Below are 10,684 nucleotides of genomic sequence, written 5' to 3'. Positions count from 1 at the left end.
GCGGCTTGCGTGCCATGGTGTCTGAACAAGATGAACATCAAAAATGGACTTAAATAGAGCTTTCAACCATGAACAGGTGGCGAGCAATCACCTCATTAAATATTAACCTTCAATCATACATTGAAATGTTATGAACTGTGTAAATGCACCAGTACCCTATTTGCTATTAATTTTTTTGGTTTCGCTCATAATTTGAAGTGGTCACATGACAAAATAACTGATTTGTGAGATACTTAAATCAACACCGTTTAGGTTTATAGTCACTGACGTCAGTAAGTAATTAAAAGTGTATTAGTGAAATACGGCGGCTCCTTGATGTACAGTAAATGTATGTGGCTCAACTGTTTCTGCTATGCCCTGGTAAGTAGCAGGCTACCCAAATCGATGGTTCAATACCCACAAAGTGCACATATTTAAACTGTATGATGATCTAGCGCATGATTACATTTGAGTTCCATGATCTCCCGATGTAGATACGGTATCTTTAAACATAATTATTATAACAAAGTCCTATTGTTGTGTCTCGTATACTCATCATTGACATAAGCTATCACGGGATTTGAACGCTGGCCGCCTGCGTTCAATGTCGACACGTTACCGCTGAGCCATCATATATTTATAGGTTACTGACTTTGTGGGTATATTCATAATAACAATACCAGCCTCACACTTGCATTGAGTGGGAAATGGACACGCTGAAGTGATGTAGAACATTGTTGAGAAAACGTACAGATTTATTACAAACAAGGTAGGCTAGCATACATTTTGCAGGAACGTAGACATAGAAGTGAACTTGGTAGCCTATTAGCATGACCTAATCGCCAATGCTCCACCAAGGAAGATTTGAAATTCATGTAGCTTCGGTGGCCTACAGAAATACTGACAAATATTGTTCGGCTCAAGTAAACTGTTTTATTTGCTAACAATAGCTTTAGGTTTTTGTTAATGACATTGGCAGCATTCATCACTTGTGGTTGAAATTAGACACGTCAACACGGGCAGGCTGTGGCAGAGAATTTCTAGGGGGTGGGATAGCCTACGTTGCCACTTCTTCCACCAATGAAATGTACCGCTGCATCATCAACAACGTTGTTGGAACTACGGTGTTCGAACGTCGGAAGTAGCGAATTGCGACCAAGGTACGATGCTTTCTGGAAACAGGTGTAACAGTGTCGTTGTTTGGTCGCAAGTTGCGTCGTACCATGGTGGTTGAGCAACGTCATTGCTAACTTTTCTAGAAACGGCCCCTTGGTTAGTTGAACGATGCATCGTACCACGTTAGTAAAAAGCTAACCTCCGTAGTTGTACGGGAAACGCACCCCTGATTAAATAACTGTGTAGGTGAAAGCCAGAGTTCCAAATGGTTTAAACTTTTCTCGCTATCCTGCATTGTTTAATTAATTACATTTAGTTTCAAATTTGCGCATTAGACAAAATATTTTATCACGTCATAGGATAGACTAGGCTACTTGAATGCTGGCAACACAACAAAGAGGTTCACGAACTTTCTTTGTTTAGTCTTCTGTTTTTCTTCGCGTTTTTCTCAATACCACCATGGCGACAAAGAGGAAGAAATATGATTTGACATTCAAGCTGACAGTTGTCGAATTTGCCGAACAAAATGCGGGAGAAGCAGCAGCAAGATATTTCTCAGTTGATCCGAAGAGTACGGAGCTCCGGATATGTCATGGGGGAAAAAAATAATAAGTTGTGGCCACGAAATAGCAATTCGTTCCCACAAAATAATAAGTTGTGGCCACAAAATAGCAATTCGTTCCCACAAAGTACTAATTTGTGGCCACGAAATATTAATTCGTTCCCACGAAATAGTAATTCATTCCCACGAAATAGGTAATTTGTGGCCACAAAATATGTAGTCTAACGTGCACTGGACAGCTGGGTGAGCAAATCGAGCGCCAGTAGAAGCCTGTCGTGTCTTTTCTCATCACTCCCCACCAGCTCTCAATTCTCTGGTTTGCAGTAGGGTACAACCGGGACGATTGAAACGGGGGACGAATGAAACATTCCGGTTTTCTCCGAGTGCAACGATGATAGACAGACATCATTTGTACAAAACATAGAGCATATTAACCTCCGTTGCTCAGCCAAATGCCATCCTGTTACGTCCTGTTAGGGTTGCCAACCGTCCCGAATTGTGCGGGACATCCCGTATTTTGGGTGATTTTGATTTGTCCCGTCAGGGACAGCACCACTCCCGATTTTCAATCACAGCTCATCGGCCTTGTTAACTTGTCAATAGTAGGCTACTGTAAACGCACCTGGAACAAAGTGTCCAGTGCCGCCGCTACCACGCGCATCTCGCACTGTGCGCACGGCACCAAGGGACAGAAGGGGCACCATAATTTAGCCAGAGAAGCTTTACTGCAAACTGCTTTTCACTCTTCTTAGAGAACGATTACAATGTCAAAGTGCAGCAACAGCATCTTACATAAGGATGATACTTTTTGGGTCCTCTCAGTCTCTCTATTATGCAGCAGATCTAACTTGAACGTTATGCTACTCGTTTTAATTGGGAACGAGAGGGAGAGAGGGTGGAAGTTTCCAGCTGGCTCGTGGTCATTGGTAATTGATTTCACCTTTTTAATATAAGAAACTTTTAAAAGGAAATCATGAGAACAACAAAAACAACGCGAGGAGATTGCGGAGTTATCCGGTTCACACTATGCTACTGACCATTTACAATGTGAGGGCACTTTGACATAGGCTGCACGCACTGTGATTTGGACTGATAGAATATGAAGAGTGGTCAATTGCCTTTGTGTAATGGAATTGGTGAGTCTTGAAGTCTTCAATAATCAATTTCCCTTAAACTAAGCATTTACATGAAGCACATGATAGGCTATGCCAATTGAAACACTTTCCACTCAGATAGCTAGGTGGCTACCAGGTTCATAATTCACTTTTAATTGCAAACAGAAAATATCTACCTAGCATCATTACTTCTATTTCCACAGGAATGAAGGTTGTTTACACCAACTTAATATACTTATCATTATGCTATAGGCCTAAATGTGGCACAAACAATGTTAGAGTTTGTGGAATGACCATAGGCTATATTTGAATGGAGCTGGCAAAATATTATGAATACCGTGTAGACAATGCTCTTAAAGTGACAGTACACCATTTGTAAATTAGTTTTTTTTTTTTTTTTTTTGGGGGGGGGGGGTCCCGCATTTGGGGTTGAGGAAGTTGGCAACCCTACGTCCTGTTATCACGGAGTTACAGGCGATAAACGATTTCTGATGGACACAAGTTTACTTCATTAGCGGTTTATTTTTGTTTTGATTATTAAAGACTGTTTTTCATTTAAAGGTTTGACTCCATGCTTATTCAGTAGAGCATTTAGTGTTCTCCCCAATCCCAGACGTTCACATTGCATGTTTGTTTGTAATGGATGCAAAACAGCCTATAATGTCTATGGGGGGACGATTGAAACACCTATTTGTCCCGACCAGGCAGTAAACCCCATTTATTCTAAGTCAATGCACACGTATCTGTGTTTATACTATATTTTATTCAGATGAGACATGGAAAAGCAGTTTTAGAAAGATGCCAATATATTTGGGGCTATCAGGTAGGGGGTCAAGTTTTGCCATGTTAACCTATGGAGACTGACGGCCTGTGGGTCATGAAGGGCACTTATTTGGATGTGTGGTGGCTTTAACCACATAAAAACAGAGTGAAATAACATTTTGTACTATAGAAACATTATATAATTCGAAACATGCATTATTCTGGCTATATTAATGGCATAGTGCATGCTATTTCCATAACTGCGAAATACGTGCATCACCATGACGGCAATGAGTTGTTAACAGACATGAACCAAGACATATAGCCCAGCAGCAATCTATCTAAAATAACACAGACTTGAAGTACCATTCATGGTATGTTGTCAAATATTGAAGTTGTGGGAAGTTTACAAAATTTAAGCTGTATGTTTCATTCGTCCCCCATGCTGTTTCATTTGTCCCAGCCAGGGGTGCATTTCCCGTACAACTACGGAGGTTAGCTTTTTACTAACGTGGTACGATGCATCGTTCAACTAACCAACATGTAAGTTACGACTGGTCATTCCAGTGGCTGCTGCACTGGAAGTCCCAGAGGTCTTAAAGTTCTCCAAGCGAGAGGCTACTCAACTTCACCGCAGCATTCTCCAATGTCATTGTACCAACATAATTCAGCTATGTGTTCAAATATCAAGATCATATAATAACTGAGAGTAGCCTAACTTATACACCCGCTAAACATAGCTTGTGATCAGACAAGATACAACTCAAACCCCACTCCACAGGCATACTCACCTCACACCCATCGTCTCAGTCTTGAACCCCTGACCTCTCTCATGTAAAGCACACACGCTACAGTCTCTGCCACAGCAGTCACTTCACCACATCATAATGGGCTGTAGAATCCATATACCGTTAGCTATGTGTATGATTAGCAGATGCTTCATCCAAACACACTTAACATACGACTACAATGTAACGTTATCCTTTTATAACAATTACAATGCTAGCCTCACATAACAATACCGTTGGCATTCAAAAGCTTTATCACCAGATAACTTAACTTAACGGGTGTTCGAAAGAATCTGTGCTGACACATTAGCATTAGGCTACATGTAAATTCACGAATAATAACAACACAGATGATTGCGGTCACCATAACACTTCACCACAGGCCGCTCTGTTGTAGGCTAACTCCACAACACTTCACTTTCCACTGTACCACATAACGTTGTCCAGTAATGTGCACAGCAATGTTATGGGATCGTTTAATGGCTACCTCTCATCCATCTGTCCTCTGCGTGTTCCGTCATCAGGGTTACGTCGTCTACTATGGTTCTTACTACTTACTACAGGTCGAGAGGTGTAGCTGTAACTACACAACTTTACGATAGTGGTTGCGAACGTTAGTTGCTACTATGGTTTTGGGAAACACTGACGCAGTGTCACGATGCATCGTACTATGTAAGTTCCACCACCATAGTTCACACTATCGTTTTGGGGAACAGTTGTGTCGTACTTACATAGTTGCAACCATGTTAGTTGCTACCGTAGTTAGCAACGATGCTTTTGGGAAACGCACTCCAGGAGGGACGAATGAAACATAATGCACGTTCGACTTCTCCTTAAATAACTCTTGAACGGTTTTGTTCAGAGCTGTAAATGCAACTGTATTTGACAGAGGACAGATGTAGGTTGCATATTAACTTTCAGTGTTTTACAATGTCTTTGTAAATTACGTTTCATTAAAAAGTGTTTCATTTGTCCCGGTTCTCCATCAGCCTCGGCGTTGCTCCTGACCGTCCATCTATCTCGGCACAGGTCCTCGGGTCAGCGCACCTCTGCGACGCGACGTTTTACAAAAGATAAAAGTGCCCGATATATGATTTCATCAGCGCGCGGCGTATGCAAATAATAACAAAGAAATGGAACAGTGATGGGTGTGTGGGTAGAAGGCGTGAGATGATATGAGGATGGGGAAAAAGTGAGAGTGAGGAGGGGGGGGGGGAATGAAGATTCACATCCAGCGATCTGATGCATGTTTTAATGGAAATGTTGACGGCCGCAAACGAGAGAGACACGTTCAAGTCGTACCTACGCCGGTGCAGCGACCTGGCTCTTAATAGTTGGAGATGCCTCTCGCTAATAATGAATCCCTCCAATGCCAGGCTTTTCAAAATGTCTTTGTATTTCATTCCCAGCCTAAAATAGCACTCTACCATACTATCCCTGTCCATTGTGTGAGCAGCGACTGTTCCTGTTTGAGGAGTTGCGCTTGATTTGCTCATCCAGCTGTCCAGTGCACAGCCTATAGGTCTACCTATTTCGTGGCCACAAATTACTATTTCGTGGGAACGAATTAATATTTCGTGGCCACAAATTAGTACTTTGTGGGAACGAATTGCTATTTTGTGGCCACAACTTATTATTTTGTGGGAACGAATTGCTATTTCGTGGCCACAACTTATTATTTTTTTCCCCCATGACATATCCGGGGCTCCGTAGAAGAGGGTGCAAGAATGGCGAAAAAATAAAAGTGAAATGCAACGTCTGTCCGAGGAAGACGGCAAAAGGGCCAGAATGCGAGGTGGAGGGAGGAAGAAGGTCAGTGAAGAGCTGGAGGTGAGCGTGTGTGAGTGGATCCACAGTATGCGGGCAAAGCATCACAGAGTCTCCCGTAAAATGATTAGGGCCAAGGCAAAGGAGATGTATGCAACAGTGAGTGGCGGCAGGGATGAGGAGAGTTTTACTGCGAGTGCTGGCTGGCTGGACAAATTCCTGAAGCTCAACAACTTGTGCCTGGCCCAGAAAGACGCCAGGCACTTCACTGAGAAGCTTGTGAATTTTGTCACATATACAACACGGATTATTAAGGCAAAGAAAATACAGCCGGATAACATTATAGCCATGGACGAAACAGCCGTGTGGTTTGATATGGTGTGCTCTACTACGGTGGATACGAGAGGTGCGCGCAGTGTTTCACTGAAAACCACAGGCCATGAGAAGAGCCACTTAACTGTGGTGTTGGCTGCAAAAGCAAACGGGACCAAATTGAAACCTTACGTTGTCTTCAAAGGGGCGATCAAGGAGGTGAAATCGATGCAAAATATCAGTGGGGTGGATGGATGAACGAGGAGCTGACTGCAGACTGGCTTCAGAGAGTGGTGGGAAAGCTCAACTTCGCCCCTCGTCTCCTAGCCTGGGATTCATATCGCTGTCATATCAGCACAGCTACTAAAGCTGAGCTCAAAAGGGGCTACAACATAACCTCGGCTGTGATACCCGGTGGCTGTACAAAGTACATACAGGCCCCTGACGTCGTATGGAACCAACCGTTCAAAGCCAGTCTGCACGAGTCTTATGACAACTGGATGTCAGGGGATAAGGACAAGGAGTACACCGCTGGAGGAAATATGAGAGCCCCATCTCGCCGCTTGTTGGTTGACTGGGTACTTCAAGCGTGGGAAAAGCTGGACACGGAGCGGCTGAAAATTTCCTTTAAGGTCTGCTTGTGCACAGCGTGTGTGTGTGTGAGAGAGAGAGGAGAGATAATTATGTCATTAACTTTGGGATGTTGTCCTTAGGTATGTGGCCTGACAGTAGCTTCTGATGGAAGCGAGGATCACCTTATCCATTGTTTCAAAGAAGGAGAGACCTGCACATCTGGGCGGGAGCTGTTAGCGCAAGCAAGGCAGGCAGAGTTAGCGGAGGCCGGAGAGGGAGAAGTGGAGGAGAGCGACGAGGAGGAGGAATTCGCCAATGAACTTGTAGTTAAGGATCGCGGCGATGAATAGGGTCATTTTTAATCACAGTTGTTAATTGCAGTTGTTTTACATGGTCACATTCATTCTTTCTTGTTGATATGTTTCGGGTAACAAGTTAATATGCTCGATGGTAACTTGTATTGTTCAGCCAGTGGCTGTCACATGGTTTGGTTTTTTTTAAGCTGCCAATAATCTAAGATATATTATAGTAGGCTAATTCTTACATGATCTGATTTGTGAAACACATTCGAATTATAAATAAAACGTAATATAATGTGGTAACCTGCTGTCATGCTTTCCGTCTATCAGCTTGCTATTGGGTCGTTATTTCTAGGCCTAGCTCAACGAAAATCTCAACACTTTTTAAATTAATGGCCTGTCTCTTATAGACGCCTGTCTTAAATACAAGCCGGTGCATTTTGGCGATTTAGGAAAATAAAAGCCCGGGCTATTATTTGGAGTTTTACGGTAAATGCACTCAACACTGACCTCCAGGGGAAAAACAGACATCTGTCCCACATGATAAGCGCAGTGAATGCGTTCAAGGCCAAGCTCTGTGTTTGGACTACACATCTAAAAAGCAGCAAGCTCTGTGTTTGGACTACACATCTAAAAAGCAGCAAGCTCTGTGTTTGGACTACACATCTAAAAAGCAGGAAGCTAACACATTTTCCCAACTTGGAAAAAATGTCTCAAGCCATCAAAGACAAAGATGCTTTTCACCCAGATCAGTACTGCGCCCATCTCGACAAAGTCGCAGCGGAGTTCAGTCGGCGTTTTGGTGAGTTAGCCATCATGGAAGACATAGCTGCATTTGTTTCAAACCCATTTCAGTCCATTGATGTGGAAAATGTATCAGCCAAATTCCATCAAGTTTTTGGGTTGCAAAGTGGTGTAGATATGGAGATAATTGATTTGCAAAATGACAGAACTGAATCAAGGGACAGTGATTTTTGGGGGCTTGTGAGCAGAGAGAAGTTTCCCAACCTGGCTGCATGTGCACTAAAAATGAATGCCTACTTTGGATCCACGTATCTCTGTAAAATGGCATTTTCACAGATGAAAATAATAAAATCTAAGTATAGGAACTGCCTCACTGATGAAAATAATCAAATCTAAGTATAGGAACTGCCTCACTGATGAAAATAATCAAATCTAAGTATAGGAACTGCCTCACAGATGAAAATAATCAAATCTAAGTGTAGGAACTGCCTCACTGATGAAAATAATAAAATCTAAGTGTAGGAACTGCCTCACTGATGAAAATAATCAAATCTAAGTGTAGGAACTGCCTCACAGATGAAAATAATAAAATCTAAGTATAGGAACTGCCTCACAGATGAAAATAATCAAATCTAAGTATAGGAACTGCCTCACAGATGAAAATAATCAAATCTAAGTGTAGGAACTGCCTCACTGATGAAAATAATCAAATCTAAGTGTAGGAACTGCCTCACAGATGAAAATAATAAAATCTAAGTATAGGAACTGCCTCACTGATGAAAATAATCAAATCTAAGTATAGGAACTGCCTCACAGATGGTCCCCTCACAGACTGTCTCAGACTGGCTGTAGGCAACTATGAACCCAACTACAAAAATACTTGACAGTATTCAGTCACAACCATCACACTGACTTAAGTGAACATTTCTGAAAAAGCTTTACCTGTTTGAACATTTCTGAAAAAGCTTTACCTGTAAAAGTGTGATGCAGATGAGCTAGAATGGCATTTAATTTGTATTGGTCCAAGTGTTCAGAAGTAATAGTAAGTTTCATAGTTAACTGTTACAAATAGCAATATGATCTGTTTCTGATGTGTTGTTGTCAGTAGGCTACTGCATAAGATGAGCCAGAATGGCATTTCATTTTTATTGGTGCAAATGTTCAGACATAATATTAAGTTTCAATAATCAATATATAAATAGCAATATGATCTGTTCATTACCAAATGGGTAGTTTTCTCTCCATTATGGACAAAAGTAAATGCAGTACCTTGCATGAAGCAAGTTCTTAACCTTCACAGTTAGCTTCTTAAGCTTCACAGAGCACTACCTGCTCATTACAAAATGTGTTGTCCCCACTGAACAAAAAAACATAATTTATATCTTTGACCTGATATATTTGCTTAAATAAAAGTCTTTAAATTGGAAGTGTATTTTGACTCAGGTTCTCCTTTAACGCTTCAAGGTAAATCTTGCCTTTGTTCAGGCCGAGGTCAGGGATCTTGGGCCATTCCAAAAAAGGTTGGTGACCACTGCTCTAGAGACTAGATTTGTCGAGATATTCCAAACAGTTGAGATGCCAGGATGTGAGCCCTCCGAAGGAAGATGCCCTACAAAGTTTCCTTTCACAAATGCTTTCTTTGTAGCATCCGTGCTAGACCCTGCTTTCGGTTTCCAGTGGCTGGGACATGATGTGCAACTGGACTGTCTCAGCAAAGAACGTTTGAAGAATGAGATCTAAGGTGAGAATTTGTTTTTGTTAGCAGTTCACAAAAGCCATGTGTAATGATTTTAGTGATGGAATGTTATTATAACTGAAGGTGTCACAATGAAGTCTGTCATATTTTTTAGGTCTATTCAGTAACATACTTGTAAATAGTGTTCTGCCCTTTTCATTTCAGAGTACATAAAGGCAGAGGGGGACGACCAAGTGCCACCAACAGATGCAGACACTGGACCAGAGGAAACAGTGACAGAGTCTCCTCCTGAAAAGCAGCCAAGACTGTTCTCCCACTACAGGAAGACTCTCCCTTCTGCCGAGAAGCCTTCTGTGCAGGCTCAACTGACTGCACCCCTCCACTTGACTGCAGAGGAGAGCGTTACCTCAATCTCATGCCTCAAGTTTTGGCAACAAAACAAATCCAAATTCCCTGCCCTCTTTCAGATTGCAACAGAGGTGTTCTCCATCCCTGCCTCCAGTGCAACAGAGGTCTTCTCCATCCCTGCGCCCATTGAAAGAGTATTCAGTCAAGGCGGCATTTTAATGAGGCCTCATCGGGCAAGGTTGGGTAGTAGCATGGTGTCGGACCTAATGTACTTGAAATGCAACATGTCTGTGTAACATGATTATACTTGCGAGTTATAGAGTATATTTTTGTATGTTATGTTTTTTGAAGTTGACAAAATAAGTAAAAGATAATTGGAAGCAAATACTTCTTTGACTTATATTGTTAGGCCTATTCCATGGCCCAGCACCAAGGTTTATATTATTATTATTATTATTATTATAATACAAACAACAGTCGACCAGAATTTGCAGTGTAGGCCCTATAGTTTTGCATTTCTGTGAGTGTTTAACATTGTTGAACGACATATATGCTTAACATTGGTGCTGCCAGTCTTTTTGTACATAGGCTATTTATGACAGACGGTTATGTAGGCTATGTGC

The sequence above is a fragment of the Alosa pseudoharengus genome, unplaced genomic scaffold (genome assembly GCF_046254945.1).
Source record: "Alosa pseudoharengus isolate Yale_2024_CS ecotype anadromous, Long Island Sound unplaced genomic scaffold, YU_APseudo_1.1 YU_APseudo_1.1_scf_7, whole genome shotgun sequence".
NCBI lineage: Eukaryota > Metazoa > Chordata > Actinopteri > Clupeiformes > Clupeidae > Alosa > Alosa pseudoharengus.
Note: the sequence above shows the minus strand (reverse complement) of the source record.